The following is a 17,421-nucleotide window of genomic DNA, read 5'->3' on the forward strand; positions in this document are numbered from 1 at the left end:
GGCATAAGACAAAAGAATAAGGAGAAAGCATGGAACCTTCTTCTACGGGACTTCAATGCCTTACGAAATGCATTCGCGAGAGAACAGCGTACGCTGAAACTCGCCCGCTCAATAAAGATATTTTATTATTATTATTACTGTATTGTGGTAAGTATTTGAATTTTTCATTTCTTAATTCTTATATATTTATATTGTCATGTCGTGTAGCAACACCATGTAGCAATATCGTAACATTGCTCTGTTCTAATTTACCTTGCACTTGCACATGTTTTGTGTTCTGGGATAGAAAGTACAGTATTTAGAAAAATTTCGACTTTACACCACAGAACCACAAATTATTATTATTATTTTGGCAGTTTTTAGTTTACTTTACACAACTCTCGAATTATCAGCATTGTACATCCAACATCTCTAGCGTTTGCACGCCCTCGATATCACTTTCCGCTTTGTTTATATTCAAAAACAACTGCCTGCAGTCGAAGCGTCAGTATCGTGAACCAGGATCGGCCACCAAAACGGTCTCAGTAGGGGCAAATAGAGAGTACTGGGCCATCATTTGGAGCTCGAACCATCATTTGGAGCTTGATCGCCTTAATGGATTTCTCTTGTAAGGCATGAGCAGTGTTGCCAACTCCTTACCCGAAAAAATCACCAAGGTTGTGGCGCTTGTTGTAGCTTTTTATGATGTACATTTTGAGGGCAGAGTTGACAACACTGTGGGTTTACTGTAGCTTTTTATGAGGGGGGTTTATTGCCCTCTGTTTACATCTGGCAACACTACCGTAGATTTTTTGACAGTGTTGTTAACCTACTGGGTTTTTTTCACTGTAAATTTTCATCAAAGGACCTGAGGGGTCCATGTATTTTTTATGTCTGGCAATACTGTTGGGGGCCTAGTGTTGGCGACACTGTGGGTTTACTGTAGCCTTTTATGAGGGGGGTCTATTGCCCTCTGTTTACATCTGGCAACTCTATTGGATGTTTTGTTTGAGGCTCGAAATTATTATTTGAGGCTTGAAATCATAATTTGAGGCTCGTCGGTGTTGCGTACCCACTCCACAAAAATTCTACTATATGATCTTTCACTGGCTAAGCTAACCTACAAATAGGAATTGGCAGCACTGACTTATAAACCCATTGGGTCTTCTTGGCATGTTTTTTTCATGATGTGTTGCTAGACTATTGGGCATCTTGGCGTATACAATGTATATATTTTGAGGGGGGGGTTATAGCTTTTTATGCTGTACGAATACTGGAAGCTTGACAGTGACAACCAACAGAGTAGGTAAACCTACATCCAGGAACTCGCAACACTAGTTTCTGACAGTGAATTTGAAATAAAATATTAAACAAAATACATGAGTAAGCACTGTGATTACAAATAGTACCAGTGTTATGCCCCCCAACTCCAACTGGACAACTGGGGAAAATAATTGTACAACAATTTGTACCTAATTGTACAACAACTTGTACCTAATTGTACAACATATACACAGACATAAAAGAGAGAGCCTTCCCGTAACTTACCTCATGTAAAATTTATATGATTTTACAACTGTGAAAAGAAAGCATATGTGTTCTGTATGCACACATTTATTCTTATTTTTCGAAGTTGAATGGAAGCACATGTTTTTACGCCTCTCGTAATACTGACCTTGCCCCACTGATTTTAAATTGCTTCCATCCGCTTTTTTTTTCTGTGTTATTTCCGCATGCACGCAACATTCGCTTTCAATAGTATAATGAAACATAGAAGGAGTGTTAGTATAGCAGGCTCCGAGTTTACAATTTATTAAATTAAACAATAATTTATGTAAGAATATACTTGTACTTACCGAACACAAAATAATAAAAAAAGCACATGTGAATCTTTGCGTGTGTTCATGTTATATGACGACTGAGTAAAAAAATAATGTTGACGCCCCGAAAGATAAAAGTTCCTGGTTCGACATCAGATGCATGCAAATTTTATGTTTTGCTCTCCAAAATCTTGATTTTTATGTTTGTGCTATTTGTCATACAGCAGAGGAGAAGAGGGGAGAGGGGAGGGGAGGGGGTACTATTAGCGCCATCTATTAGCAAACAATAGAAATAAAAAGTAGGGTCAAACTTTTTCAACACCCAAACATTTTAAACGTCCTCGTTTAGTAATACGATCAGCAGAAGACGTTTAAAAGAGTACTCTTAGTCGAGAAAGCTAATTGCTAGGGCCCATATATTGCTAAAATGTTCTTTAATTTACATATTTCTCATACCGCCATATGTTGTTCTAGTTGACTTCTTCCAAAAAAAATGCTAATTAGCGAGAGTTAATTAAGCCAGGCAAGTAAAAGAAGCAAATAGGACAATATGTGGCGGCGTAGAAATATGTAAAAATTCGATAAAATTCGAATTAAAATTGGGGGATATTTTGCAATTTTTTCCTATAATGTACAAAATATTTACCGTACATAATTTTTTCTATTTACAACAGTATAAAATAAGAGGAATGTGTGACAATATCCATATTAATTAGGAAGGTATGTTGTATGCTAGGTTAGCTAATTGTGTCTTCTACAGCTTTACTGTATAGAGGAAAGATGGAAAAAGAGAGCTCTACAAAAACTAACGCTCTTAACAATATTGTACGCCCCGTGAAAATTATATATAAATAAGGTATAAGCGTATTATCTGCTTTCATGTCAGATTTTCCCGACCTGTGAGCTGTAGTGTTTAGGGGACAAGCGACCTGCTGAAATATAATACTGTTGACAATATTGTACGCCCCGTGAAAATTATATATAAATAAGGCATAAGCGTATTATCTGCTTTCATGTCAGATTTTCCCGACCTGTGAGCTGTAGTGTTTAGGGGACAAGCGACCTGCTCAAATATAATACTGTTGACAATATTGTACGCCCCGTGAAAATTATATATAAATAAGGTATAAGCGTATTATCTACTTTCATGTCAGATTTTCCCGACCTGTGAGCTGTAGTGTTTAGGCGACAAGCGACCTGCTGAAATATAATACTGTTGACAATATTGTACGCCCCGTGAAAATTATATATAAATAAGGCATAAGCGTATTATCTGCTTTCATGTCAGATTTTCCCGACCTGTGAGCTGTAGTGTTTAGGGGACAAGCGACCTGCTCAAATATAATACTGTTGACAATATTGTACGCCCCGTGAAAATTATATATAAATAAGGTATAAGCGTATTATCTACTTTCATGTCAGATTTTCCCGACCTGTGAGCTGTAGTGTTTAGGCGACAAGCGACCTGCTGAAATATAATACTGTTGACAATATTGAACGCCCCGTGAAAATTATATATAAATAAGGCATAAGCGTATTATCTGCTTTCACGTCAGATTTTCCCAACCTGTGAGCTGTAGTGTTTAGGGGACAAGCGACCTGCTGAAATATAATACTGTTGACAATATTGTACGCCCCGTGAAAATTATATATAAATAAGGCATAAGCGTATTATCTGCTTTCATGTCAGATTTTCCCGACCTGTGAGCTGTAGTGTTTAGGGGGCAAGCGACCTGCTGAAATATAATACTGTTGACAATATTGTACGCCCCGTGAAAATTATATATAAATAAGGCATAAGCGTATTATCTACTTTCATGTCAGATTTTCCCGACCTGTGAGCTGTAGTGTTTAGGCGACAAGCGACCTGCTGAAATATAATACTGTTGACAATATTGTACGTCCCGTGAAAATTATATATAAATAAGGCATAAGCGTATTATCTGCTTTCATGTCAGATTTTCCCGACCTGTGAGCTGTAGTGTTTAGGGGACAAGCGACCTGCTGAAATATAATACTGTTGACAATATTGAACGCCCCGTGAAAATTATATATAAATAAGGCATAAGCGTATTATCTGCTTTCACGTCAGATTTTCCCAACCTGTGAGCTGTAGTGTTTAGGTGACAAACGACCTGCTCAAATATAATACTGTTGACAATATTGAACGCCCCGTGAAAATTATATATAAATAAGGCATAAGCGTATTATCTGCTTTCACGTCAGATTTTCCCAACCTGTGAGCTGTAGTGTTTAGGTGACAAACGACCTGCTCAAATATAATACTGTTGACAATATTGTACGCCCCGTGAAAATTATATATAAATAAGGCATAAGCGTATTATCTGCTTTCACGTCAGATTTTCCCAACCTGTGAGCTGTAGTGTTTAGGTGACAAACGACCTGCTCAAATATAATACCGTTGACAATATTGAACGCCCCGTGAAAATTATATATAAATAAGGCATAAGCGTATTATCTGCTTTCACGTCAGATTTTCCCAACCTGTGAGCTGTAGTGTTTAGGTGACAAACGACCTGCTCAAATATAATACTGTTGACAATATTGTACGTATATTGTATTGTATAGGAGACTAGAAGCATATAATTTGACGAAAAAAAAAACCCGGGTAAGGTCATAGAAAATAGTTAAAAAAAAAGTGAGCAATTATATTTTGCATTGCACAGCATTAGGTATTAAATAACATACCCCCAAAAAATCTCTGCATTATGCGTTCTGTAAAAAATTGCCCTACGTGCCAAATTGGTGTGTCAAGTCAACATTTTCAAAGGCACTGTCGTACTTGTGTGCCGGGAAAGCGAATATGTGCAACCAAACTGTGCTCTAAGTGTGGAAAAAATATTTCTATTGACAACTTCAAGCGACACCAGCCTACTTGCAAGAGCACTGGAACATCTCTACCGCAACCTTCCAAGCGAAAGGTAGAAGTAACCTCCCTCGATGCATCGCCACCTGCCAAATGCGTCAAGCTGGCGAAGAAAGCAGACCGATTTGCGTTTGAGCATTTATTAGAAGACTTTAACATAACATCAGACAGCTCATGCGATGTGCGTAGTTTTCTGGAGAGCGAGCGAGCTAAGATAATATCCATCCTCAACGATGCATTGGCTACATACTCCACTAAATTCTATGCTGTGCTATGCTGCAAGTATAAGAAACCGTCTGATGAAATATATAAATTCTTCCATGCCACAAAAGCAAAAACACTGCATCAGGCAGATATCACTGACCTCGACAGCATCTACAACAAGTTTGTCGAGGAGTTTGTGGCAAAGCACGAGGAGCATCAGGCTAAAGGCTCGGGCGGTTCGCTGTGTGGCGACCCCCACGAACTTTGTCTGACACTTAGCAAGTTCCTACCACTGGCAGGGTCTAGCTATATTGCCCTGCCACCCGAGGTTGAAGCAAGGAAAGCTGTTCTCAATATTCAGAACAAAGACACCAAATGCTTCCTCTGGTCGGTGCTGGCAGCATTGCACCCTATACCTAGGGAAAACCACTCGTACCGTGTTGCACACTACAAGCAGTATGAGTCGGAACTGGAGGATGCAATGGCCGGGATTGCCTACCCTGTAGAAGTCTCGCATATTCGCAAGTTTGAGGTTCATGCTCGTGACTTGTTGGGCCTACAATTAGCCATCAATGTTTACGGTCTCACCGAGAACAAAAATGAGGTCCACCCCATCCGGGTGAGCAACGTGGGCAACAACAACGAGGTACGAGAAATCAACCTCCTGCTCATCAAGGACGAAACCCATCACCATTACACCCTTATTCGCTCTCTTTCCAGACTTGTTTCAAATCAGAAAAATAGACATAATGGTCACATCGTGGTGTGTCGCAGGTGCCTGTCCACTTTCGACAACCAAAACCATTATAAATTCAAACACTCTCGAGGACCCAACATTGCTGCTGAGAAGCTAGCTCGCCACATGTTCTATTGTGGTACCAACAAGCCTGCACGAATTATCCTGCCCGAACCTGGTGCAGTAGAGTGCTTTCGCATGCACAGTGCTATGGTGAAGCATCCTGCCTATATTGTAGCAGACTTCGAGGCCTTTCTTCAACCTCTGTCTAACTGCGAGCCCAACCCCGAAACATCCTCTACCATTCCTTTCCAAATCCACGAGGCCTCGAGTTACTCCTATGTTGTGGTGTGGCGAGACCAACATATTGCCTCCGAGCCCTATGTGTATCGCGGTCCCGACCCGGCCAAACACTTCCTGGAGAGAATGCAACAGGAAGCCATCAAGATAGGGAAGGTGCTGTTGGCCCCCAAGCCCATGCTGCCTCTGTCTCCCAAAAACAAGCATCAGCACGAAATGGCTCTAAATTGTCCTGTTTGCAAGTCGGTCTTCACTGACGATAACAAAAAGGTCCACCACCATGACCATTATGGGACCGGAAGCTACATTGGCCCGTGGTGCAACAGATGTAACTTGAGAGCCAGGGACCCGCGCTTCATACCGGTCTTTTTTCACAATGGCTCGGGATATGATTTCCATCACTTGGTCACACATCTAGGGTACGACAGTGCGAGAATCAATGTCCTGGCACAGAACGAGGAGCGTTATATTAGCATCAGCAAGTGGGTGCCGATCCCCAACTCAAGCAGCAGCATCGAGCTTCGGTTCCTCGACTCTCTGAGGTTCCTCCAGGCAAGCCTCGATGCTCTTGCTGGGAAGCTCAGAGACGACCAACTAGCCATTACCACATCAAGTTTCCCGAACTTAGATGTCGCACTCATCAGACGTAAAGGGGTCTACCCCTACGAATACGTCACAGACCCTTCCAAGTTCGAAGAAGAGTTGCTGCCTCCCCAGGATAAGTTCTACAGCCAGCTGAGAGGTTCTGGTATTACCGACGAGGAGTACAAGCATGCTCAGTCTATGTGGGTCGAGTTGGGTTGCCGAACTTTCGGTGATTACCACGATGCATACCTGAAGCTTGATGTGACGCTTCTTGCCGATGTGTTCCAGGCGTTTCGGGCGACTGCGATAAACATTTACAACCTGGACCCTGTATATTTTTACAGCCTTCCTGGACTGGCGTGGTCGGCCATGCTCCTGCTGACTAAAGTTAAACTTTCACTTATCTCCGATAATGATATCATGCTTTTCATCGAGAGAGCTATCCGGGGCGGCATGGTCCAAGTGTCGCAACGCTTCGCACACGCCAACAATCACCACATGGCCACTGGTTACGACCCCTCCCAACCATCAAGCTACATCATGTACACTGACGTGAATAATCTTTACGGGCACTCCATGATGCAGCCACTCCCAACAGGACAGTTTGAGTGGGCTGACCCCTCCAACTTCGACATCGAAAAAGAGTGCGACGAGTTTGGGTTTTTTGCCGAGGTGGACCTCGACTTCCCCGAGAAGCTGCAGGATACATTCTGTGACCTTTCGCCTGCTCCGGAATTGAAGTGCCCACCTGGCTCGGATCAACCGAAGCTCGTCATGGACTTGGAGCCCAAAAAGCGTTATGTGCTACACTACCGGAACCTCCAGTGGTTAATGCAGCAAGGGGTCTCGGTCAAAGCAGTTTACGGCGTGCTCTTGTTCAGGCAGTCTCCATGGTTGAAGCCGTACATCGAACTGAACACCAACCATCGCACTGATGCCACTTCGGAACTTGATCGCGATTTTTTCAAATTAATGAACAATGCGGTATTTGGGAAGACCATGGAGAATGTGCGAAATCGCGTTGATGTGAGGTTGGTGACGAAGAAAACACAGTGTCGTCGACTTGTTGCAAGCCCGCTGTTCGGGTCTCGAACAATTTACAACGAACAGATGTCTCTGATTCACATGAACCGGGGCAAGGTGCTACTCAACAAGCCCATCTATGTGGGAGCTGCAGTTTTGGATCTGAGCAAGTTGTGCATGTTCGAGACATATTACGGCATACTACGTGCACACTACAACCACAATATCTCGCTCATCTACACAGACACAGACAGCTTGGTGTACCATGTTCGCACGGCCGATGCATATGGTGATATAGCCAAAGTTCCAGCTCTTGTCAAGCTCTTCGACACATCGGGCTATCCCCAGCTAAACCGGTATGGAATTCTGCCCCGGAACAAAAAAATACCCGGCAAACTCAAGGACGAGAAAGACGGGGATGTGATTGTGGAGTTTGCTGGACTTCGTGCCAAAGCCTATGCGATCCGGGCTGAGGGTTCTGTAACAAAAAAGGCAAAGGGTGTAAGCAGGCAAGTGGTTCGGGAGCACCTCAAGTTTGAGGATTACCTCGAGTGCCTCAGAACAAAATCGCCCATTCTACAAAAAGAGCATCGTATCCAAAGCGTCGATCATGTGCTTACAACTAATATTGTCAGGAAAATTGCTCTGGATGCACACGACGACAAGAGGTGTATTCTTGAATGTGGGGTCCACACACTTCCGTGGGGCCACTATCGCCTCCAAACTAGTAAGGCCTGCCCAGAGTGCAACAAAAAGTAATAGGCAATGCGAAAAAAAAAAAAACAATTTTAATTTACTTCCACTTCCTCGATTACATCCATGCATGGCACAGCAAAATTAAACTTCTGGAAACTGCTAATTGCAATTTGTACTTATATATATAAAATTCCACATTTCTTATTGTGTGCTATTTTTTTTTATTTATTTAAAACTGTTCAGTCACTCTTTCATTCTTGACGTCATACACAAATGTTTTCTCTGCAATAAGAATGACACTGCACAGAGTATCTGCAGGCAAGGCATCGTGGAACTCGCATACAATCTTGATGTTGGTACGATCGTTGACCACCACTTGCTTCCTCTTAGATGTGTTGATGACGGTCATGGGTCTCCGTGCTTTGAATTCGCTGGGCGCGTAGTACACGTCCACGCTTCCCTCGGTCACGCGTTTGTAAGCCGTGTAAGCTTCGTAAAGTTTGAGGTAATCGTTTTTGGTCATGTCGAGGTTGTAATTCTCGCGCGGGAACACTTCGTTCCTACCGTTCTTCAGATAAACATTCTTGATCTTGCAGTCGTCGAACTTGCTGGAATCTTTTTCCTGATCGTTATCGCGTCCGGTCTGAAAAAGCACTACGACAAAATCTGGCATGTCGAACTGTATGTTGTTGAACTGCGTTGTTACGTCGAATTCCATGTGACTTCCCGACGCCATCTTCTGCACGCACTGGTAACCGTGAAAGTGAATCGGCACCTGCGGACTTTTCAAGATCTCCGCTTTGTACTTGAGGGCGTAGTTCGTTTCGTATTCCACCACCGGCATTCTCAATTCCATGCTCCGGATGACGCATTTCGCCGCTTCGGGTAAAGTGTTGGCTATCGGCGTGGTGCCGTCCGGACCCAAAGTAGCGTATCGCATCAGTGCGTCGTTGTCGTTGGCCGCTCTTCGAAACGTAACCCTCAGTCCTCCCTTCCACATGATCTCCTTGTAGTCCGAGAAGAAACCAGGCAGCAGACGCATGGGAAAGAGCACCGTGTGACTTTTCGTCGATATTTTGGTTCCGGCTTCGAATCCCCCGGCCTGGTAGTACGCTGCGTCCGTTTTGGATAATTTCAACGTTCCCACTGCCGTCGACGTGATGCCTGGATAATCTATTCTGTTGATGACGGTGTTGTGTTTCCTCACCTCCACCTGCGAGAACAGGTGAGGCACGAAGTTGTCCACGAGTATCAAGTTTGCTGCTGCGGGAAACGCGTCTCCGCTTTCTTTCTTCACCACGTCGAATTGAAGGTAGAGGTCCGCTCTGTGAGGATGAATGAACCCGTCGCCTACGTCCACGTCGTATTCGATCTCCCTGTTCGCTTCGTTCAGATTGGCGAACGTGCGACGGTTGGGAGGGAAAGATTGCAATTCGTAACTTTCGATTTGCTCCATTTTACATGTATGGTTATTTATTATACGTTGATCTCCACGATGGCCGTCGTAGTGGCACCTGCGAAATCCACCACGTCTCCTTTCTCGTTCGTCACCACCAACTCTATGTCGTCTATGCGGTTGCGACATACTGGAAAATAGATCGGCGAAGAGGGCGTGTAGATGATCGGTTCCATGAACTCGGAACTTGGTTTGAAAGTGGCTATGATTCCCGTCTGCTTGTGACTTCCTAACAATCCGTCCGAAGATTTCGTGATCATACATTCGGCCACGTTACAGTGTACGTTCAGAGTCTCTATGGCCAAGAATTTAGGAATGTTGGTTGCTACGTGCTTGATGCCAGCTTCGAGTTTGGTGTCGTTCTCGAAACCTAAAAGTTCTCCCATGGTGCCCAGGTCCACGGTCTCCGTCGCGGATAGGATTTCCACTCTGTGCGTGACCGAATTTTGAGAAAGGTATGTGCCTTTGGGTAATTGAGCTTGCAAAGTGGAAAGATTGTATTGTCCTGGCGTGACGACGATGTGTTCGCTTCCGACGCTAATTTTGTTGTTGTGCTGCGTAACGTTAGGTATGAGGTACATGCTGTAGAATGCACGCAGAGCCACGGATTTAGGATAGACGATGTCGTCGTGCAGCGTGAGTTTCAAGATTGAAGATTCGCTCGTGAGATGGAACACGCCCATCCTAGTGATGCTGTTTGAGGTTCCACAATGCTTTCTGGAAATCCTCGATCGTAGGGTTATTTATTTTAGAGAGAAACGCGAGCACGGAGAGGCAGAGATGACCGCAGTTCACGTCTCCGAAATTTTGAATGCGTTCGTCGTTGTAGTATATAGAGGTTTTGTTCGTTTTCAGATAATGAATTAAATTTGTAGGTGGAACACCTCCGAAAGAATCGAAAACGAATGCTTTATCATTGTCGTTTTTGTGGTAACATATCCAATGCGTGCCTGGATTTTCTTGACCGTCCAAGTTGACTACTCCGCATTCTCTTCCTTTAACGCTTGAAGGTAACGAGTCGGACATGAAAACTCCTCTGAAGTGTTTGATTTGTAACGGTTCGATCAGAGATTCAATGTCTCGGTTGGTGAGTGCTTCTGTTTCTTTTTTTTAAACTTTCTCATCACGCCCTTCCCTTTCTTCTCCATGGCCAGGTTGTGACGTTTCTGTTCTTCCAACTCGGCCTTGTTCTTCTTCGAGTCGATGACGGTTTTCGCGATGGCGGCACTTCCACCGGCCAAACTTCCCACGGCCCCCAATGCTGCCAGGATGGCCGGGATGCTGAATATGAAACCTCCGACCTTTTGCTGTTTCCGCGAACGCTGCAAGCGTCTCAATTGAGGTGTGCTGAGAAACAATTTCATTCCGTGTCCTTTCGACAAGCAAGAACGTTTCTTCTCGCGTTGTTTCTTGGTGAGTAACCCATCGAGGGCACCTAGATTTTTAAGATTGGAGTATGGTATCTGGTACACGACACCCTTGGGCTTCATGTTGATGCTCTATGTGTTATTTTCACGGTATGTTATTTATATTTATATTCTGAGATTTTTTCTTGTGTAGTTTTTTTACGGTATGTTATTTATATATAAATGTTCTGAGATTTTTTTTCACGGCCTCGCAGTCGTTACACAAATTCTATTACGTGCTTCGTTTTCTTGCCAAGAAGTTCCTTTGTCCCCTTGTACACGATTCGAGTTTTGTTCTCGATTAAAATAGATAGCTTCTCGTCGGATAACATGTTAGCGTATCGATCTGGTAAAAATAGACTGTATTGTGCGTTGAGCAACAGGCGTACCTTGGGACCATACTGGGTAGAAACGATTGAACCGGAAGTTATCGTGTAAGGTTTGTCGACTTCCAATTCCTGAATTTTTACATACTCGACTGACAAATTTAGCATTTGTTTTAATGCTTGGAGATCGCTCATTTTTTCAGTTGTCAGAGTGTTAGAGAGAAATTTAATTGCTTTTTTTTTTCACGATGTGTGTTATTTATATATACCGAAGATTATTTTTTTTACGATGTGTGTTATTTATATATCAAGTTTTTTTTTTTACGGTATGTTATTTATATACCCCATCCCAATTTTTGTTTCGTGTTCATGGCGATGGTGGTACCCAGTGCGGCGACCCGTTCACCCAGCGATGCGTCTCTGCTCACGAACCTTTCGAAAGCTGCATGTTCTAATTTTTTGTCTGCTTCGTGACGTGCGTCCAGATCCGTCTGCGTGGTGTTGTAGGCGATGTCGTGATCTTTGCATGCCGCGTCCAACGGATTCACACCCTTGTCTCCTCTCTCCAATCTTTTCTCGAGTTTGGTACCCGGTCCGCAGTACTGGTAGCCAGGTAGATGCATCTCGAAAGGTAACTTGTTGATGATGTCGTTCACGAGTCCCTTTCCTTCGGCCACGTTCCAGAATTTCGGAGGCAGCGTGTTGATGATTTTGATCAGGTAACCTATGCCCTTGTCGTCGTTCACGATGAAGTTGGAAAGTTTCGTGCTGATCATGTCCACGATGCCAACCTTCTCGTTGTAGAAATTACGATTGCCTGCATTCTCTTCGCCGGCTATCACCAACAATCGGTCCACGAGTTTCCTAACGTCGTCCACCCAAACGAATTCTTTGGGTAACATGTTGTAGCGTTTGACGCCGCTGCCTGTTTTGACCTGGTTCCAAATCGGTTTGATGAGATTCCTGTACTTCTCGCCGCTGCTCGATTTCACCCTATTCTGCGAGGCGTCGTTGTTCTGGTACAAGGCATCCGTCATGATCAGAATTTCCTTGTAACTTTGGTAATCTTCGTCGGTGTAATCTTTCGGCTGTTTTTTGGCGACGAGTTCCCACAGTCCCACCGTACCCGGATACCTGTTCCAACTATCCTTGTCGCCTAAATTGACTTTAATGTCGTTGCCTTCGAAGGTCACCTTCGATTTCCCAATCTTCCACACCACACCGCCGCCTTCGCTGGTTTCCATGCTGGGATACAATCCGAACACTTCATCCTTGTCGAATTTCCCCGTACTCAGGTAGTCTCGTGCCAAAGGTCCCAACTCGATTTTATCCGAAGACGTGCTGCCTATGGCACGACGTCGTGCCGGTGCATCCTTCAGTTCGAACGGCGTCGAAGGAATGCTCGAAATGGGTGTGGGTACGGCGTAACTTTTAGCTGCGAGCGGTACGAGTTCATTGATCAAATTTTTATTTTGTTCCGTGACACTTTTAATTTCTTTACCTAGACTGCTGATGGCATCGATCACAGGTTGATCCTGACGTTTCTTCTCTTCGTAGAATCCGCGATTCTCGGATTTCCAACCTTTGAAGCGTTTCGCGAGGTAATCGCGAAGCTTGAGATTTTCGTCTTCGATTTTTCGTTTCGTCATGACTTTATTTATACACGTCGTTTCTCACAACGTTGCAACGTTTAGAAAGTCGTTGATTTTGTTTCTGTATTTTCCGTCGTTGGGTTTCCTCGTCATGTCGATCGTCGCGAATCCGAAATCGTCACCGTTCCAGCAAGTAGAGCAGCAGCGTTCCGAAAATTGATTGTAGTTCATGTCTCCGCCTACGTAGTCATCGTACGCGTGCTTGAGGTTGGTGTGATCTTGACGAAACAAACATATGAAATTAGCGTTGTCGCGTACTAACTGTTTTGGAATTTTGGAAAACGTTTGAGCTAGGTAAAAACAATCCATTCCTTTGTGACGACCTTGCGTGAAAAAGTTGCGAATTTCATTTTGATTTTCCAGGATGGCGTCGTCGAACACGACGACTGAATTTTCACGACAATCGTCGAGTGGTTTTATTTCCGAGGCGAACGTTGCAATGTCCAGACCATCGTACACTTTCATCAGTTGCTGGTATTTGGATTGCTCCAAACTTTTCGAGAACACGTACAGGTGCCTGTTCTTCCAATCTAACCAATTCGGTGCGAGGAGAAAATTGTCCACGAGCAGTGTCGTTTTCCCACACCCCGAAGGACCTACGATCAGACAGCGGATGCTGTCGGGAAGCAACTCACCGTTCTTTTTCTTCGTTTGACTTTCCGGATCCGGTAGACGCTTCACCACGTTCCACGTACTCACAAGATCACTTCGTTCGCGTCGATCCAACTCTTTTCCGGAAGTCCCAGCCATTTGACAAACAGTTTGTCACCTTTCCTACGCAATACTTTCTCGATGAGGTACGTGTCGGGGTGTTTCGTTTTAGAGAGTTCCTCTTCGTAAAATCTTCCTTTCAAAATCTCGCCGCTACCATCTTTTATTATATACGTGTGTCGGTTTCCAGGTAAAACTCGAACCACCGTAAAGAGTTCCGTGCTCCAATTTTTTGTGAATCCCTTCTCGAAGGTGCGTTTGAATTTGCTGATCCTCACCCGGTCTCCAATTTTGTATTTAGCTTTTTTTTGTCGTGGGCGTGTACTTTGGGCAGTAAACGGTAGAAATTAAACGCTGCTCGTCGGACTTGGTAACGTCAACTGGCTTCATGCCTATCGTTCTGTGTACCGTTTCATTATAGGTGTCGACGAGTTCCGGCAGGATGTCGACCCATTTGTAATTTCCCCGAAGCGTGAATCGTTTCCACATGTGTGTTTTCAAGGTTCGATTGAATCTTTCCACGATGCTGGCTTTGATGTGACTGAAGGTCGAATAATGTCGAATCTTGTGTTTTTGAATAAACTTTTGGAATACGGCGTTGTAAAATTCTTTACCGTTGTCCGTTTGCAGAAACCGTGGTTGTCTGCCGCCGCTTTCGCGAAAAATTAATTTGAATGCTTCCGTGACGCATGTTCCCGTTTTCGCCTTCAAAGGTAGAGCCCATGCGAATTTCGAAAACGTGTCTATGACGGTGAGGAGGTACTTGTTGCCCTTGTTCAATTTATGTACGTTTTTCAAATTGCCGCTACTCATCTCCACGAGGTCGCTTTGCCAGAGGTCGTCGATGCCCTTGGTTACCACAGCCAAACGTTCGTAGTTACGGCGTGCAGGTTTATGCAATTCTTCGACGATGGCTTGCCTAGACATTTTTTCTTAGAGATTACGTTTCAAGAGAAGCACAAGCGTGATGGGATTCAAAGAGGGTGGCACTTCGCTCGTGTTTTGAATGATCAGCTTATCGCCGGCACTCACGTCGAAAACGGTAAGATCTTCGTCTTCGTGTATTTCATATATGTTGCGCGTTTCGTTCCAACGTGCCAGAGGAATGTTTCCTGCTTTCTGGACACCACGATTCGATATCAAAGTCATGGTGGGAACGCTAGCTTTTCTACCGTGAGACCAGTACGAAAATTCGTTTATCTGAATCGTGCCATCGAGGAGAAACTTGTAGTACGGATGATAAGGATGCAACATGTACAGTTTGTTACCTTCGACGAACGTGGAGATTCTTTGTTGATTGGGTACGCTGTTGATTTCGATGGCTTGCAGAGAATGCAGTTTAGCGAATTTACTGTCGACGCCGAGCAGATTACTGTGAACTTGTCCGAGTTTATTTTCGATGGGCAGCAAATGCTCGATTATGGCATCCGTTACGGCAGAAAACGACGGTTTGATTTTCACTTCCACGTTCAACTGCTTGTAGTTTTCGTTGAGTTCTTGCAACTTGGCACCGAAAGAGGCCAGCGTCGATTCCTGCGTGGATTCCAGCACTCCGACTTGATCTCTGATGTTGACGACAATGTTCTGAAGGTTCTCGACTTGATTCAATTTCGAGCTCTTCTCGGTAAGATCGTTCACGATCCTTCGCATCTCTGTAAACTGCGTGTGAAGATCGGCGACGCTCTGCGAAGTGGGTAGCGTCGACACCAGCGAACTAATTTCGTCTCGAATCTGTTCCACGTTCGCCGTTTCCGTTTCTAGTCGTTTCAGCATTCGAGATATGTTCCTTTTCAAAGCGTGCAATTCTTTGGAGGTGGGGAGATTGGCCACCCTACTCTCGAGATCGCTCAATGAACTTTTGATGTCGCTCGATTCGGATAGTGCCGTCACCGCCGTTTTCAATTTTTCCAAATCTTCGCTCGAAGGCACGCTCGTCCGTAACGATTCCAAGTCACCCTGTATGTTGTCGAGTACGTGATGAAAATGAGCGAGATTCGTTTCGACGTTCAAATTTTCTAAATATTCGATCTTCTGCTGAACCGTGCTCAACGTGTCTTGAATGCTCGTCAACGCTCTCGCTTCAGCGTGAATATTTTTAATTTCTTCGTTGATCAATTCCAAGGACGCCTGAAGCGTGGCGATGGTGGTTTGAATGTGTTCGAAATCTTGATAGGCCTCCAATTGAATTTTTATGTTCGCGACGCTTTTACCGATGACCTGCAGTTCGTCCGACGATGGTAGGTTCGTCATTGTATCTTCCAAAGTCTGCAACTTGGATTTAATTTCTTCCAACGTGCTGGTGAATTCTTCTTGTAATTTGGAAACAACGACATGCAAGCGTTCTGCGTCTATATCGTTCACGACGGTTTGAAGTTCAGAGAAATTCTTTTCTATTGCGGAAGTTCGTTCTTCGATTTCGAGTTTCAATTTTTCCAAATCTTCATTTTTCGATTGAAATTGCTGTAATTTGGCCAAATCATTTTGAAGCGAATCCACGCTCAACTGTATATTTTGAACGCTGTCGTAAGAAGGTACGTCGACATAATTTTTTATGAGCGTTTTCAGTTCGGAATCGATTTTCAGAATGGGGTCGAGACATTGCGTTTGGAGCGTAGCGATTTCCGACTCTAAACTTTTGTTTAAGGTCTCCTGCAAAGCAATCAAATCGGTCCTCAACTTCTTAACTCGAATGTCCAACATGAGAATCTCTTCTGCGTGGTCTACACGCTTGGTGTTGCCGAAAATGTCGTTAGGCATTTTTGGTTAACGGTTATTTATAATAGGATAGACGATTCGTAATTCTACAAAAAGAGGAATAAGTTTGTCGTAATCTCCGAGAAGTTCCATGTAAAGATAATCTCCTGCAGAAACATCGTACGTAATGTTAGAAAGCATCTTGTCGTGCTTGATTCGAAAAATATTCTTGCCGGTAGAAATTTTGATTTCGCCTGCGTTTTCCGGATTCACGGTGATTTGAAGTTTCCCGTCGATCGGAATTTCGTAGAAATGTAAATTGTTATTAAAAACATAAAACATCTTGCCCACATCGTCATTCAGTTTCGTCCAAATGCTGTTGAGATGAACAATCAGTAAACCATTGAGTTTAGATAATACGGAAGATAAGAGGTTATTGGAATTTGGTGGTGCAGTCTCCATGTTGATCTGTTTGCGGAAGCCAAAAAGAAATATTGTCTTTGTTAGTTATTTAAGAATACGGTCAAAGTTTTTTTTGTAATGACACGCAAAGTTTTTTTTTGTTTGCTTGCGTCACAATACAGGCACGCGCGCGCACGTGTGTGTGTGCGACACATTGTTCCCGAAAGAGGTTTACAAAAATCACGATATATAAACATTTGGTCCCACAGTTGGAAAATTACGATAAGTTGCATTCAAAAGTTTCAAAATATCATATAGTAGAATTTTTGTAGAGTGGGTAGGCAACACCGACGAGCCTCAAATAATAATTCAAGACTCGTCGGTGTTACCAATTCCTATTTGTAGGTTAGCTTAGCCAGTGAAAGATCATATAGTGGAATTTTCTTCGGATGGGTTGGCAAAACCCAAGCCTCAAAAAAGGAACATCCAATAGAGTTGCCAGATGTAAACAGAGGGCAATAGACCCCCCTCATAAAAGGCTACA

This window comes from Lepisma saccharinum, chromosome 5, assembly GCF_977018435.1.
Source record: "Lepisma saccharinum chromosome 5, izLepSacc3.1, whole genome shotgun sequence".
Classification (NCBI taxonomy): Eukaryota; Metazoa; Arthropoda; class Insecta; order Zygentoma; family Lepismatidae; genus Lepisma; species Lepisma saccharinum.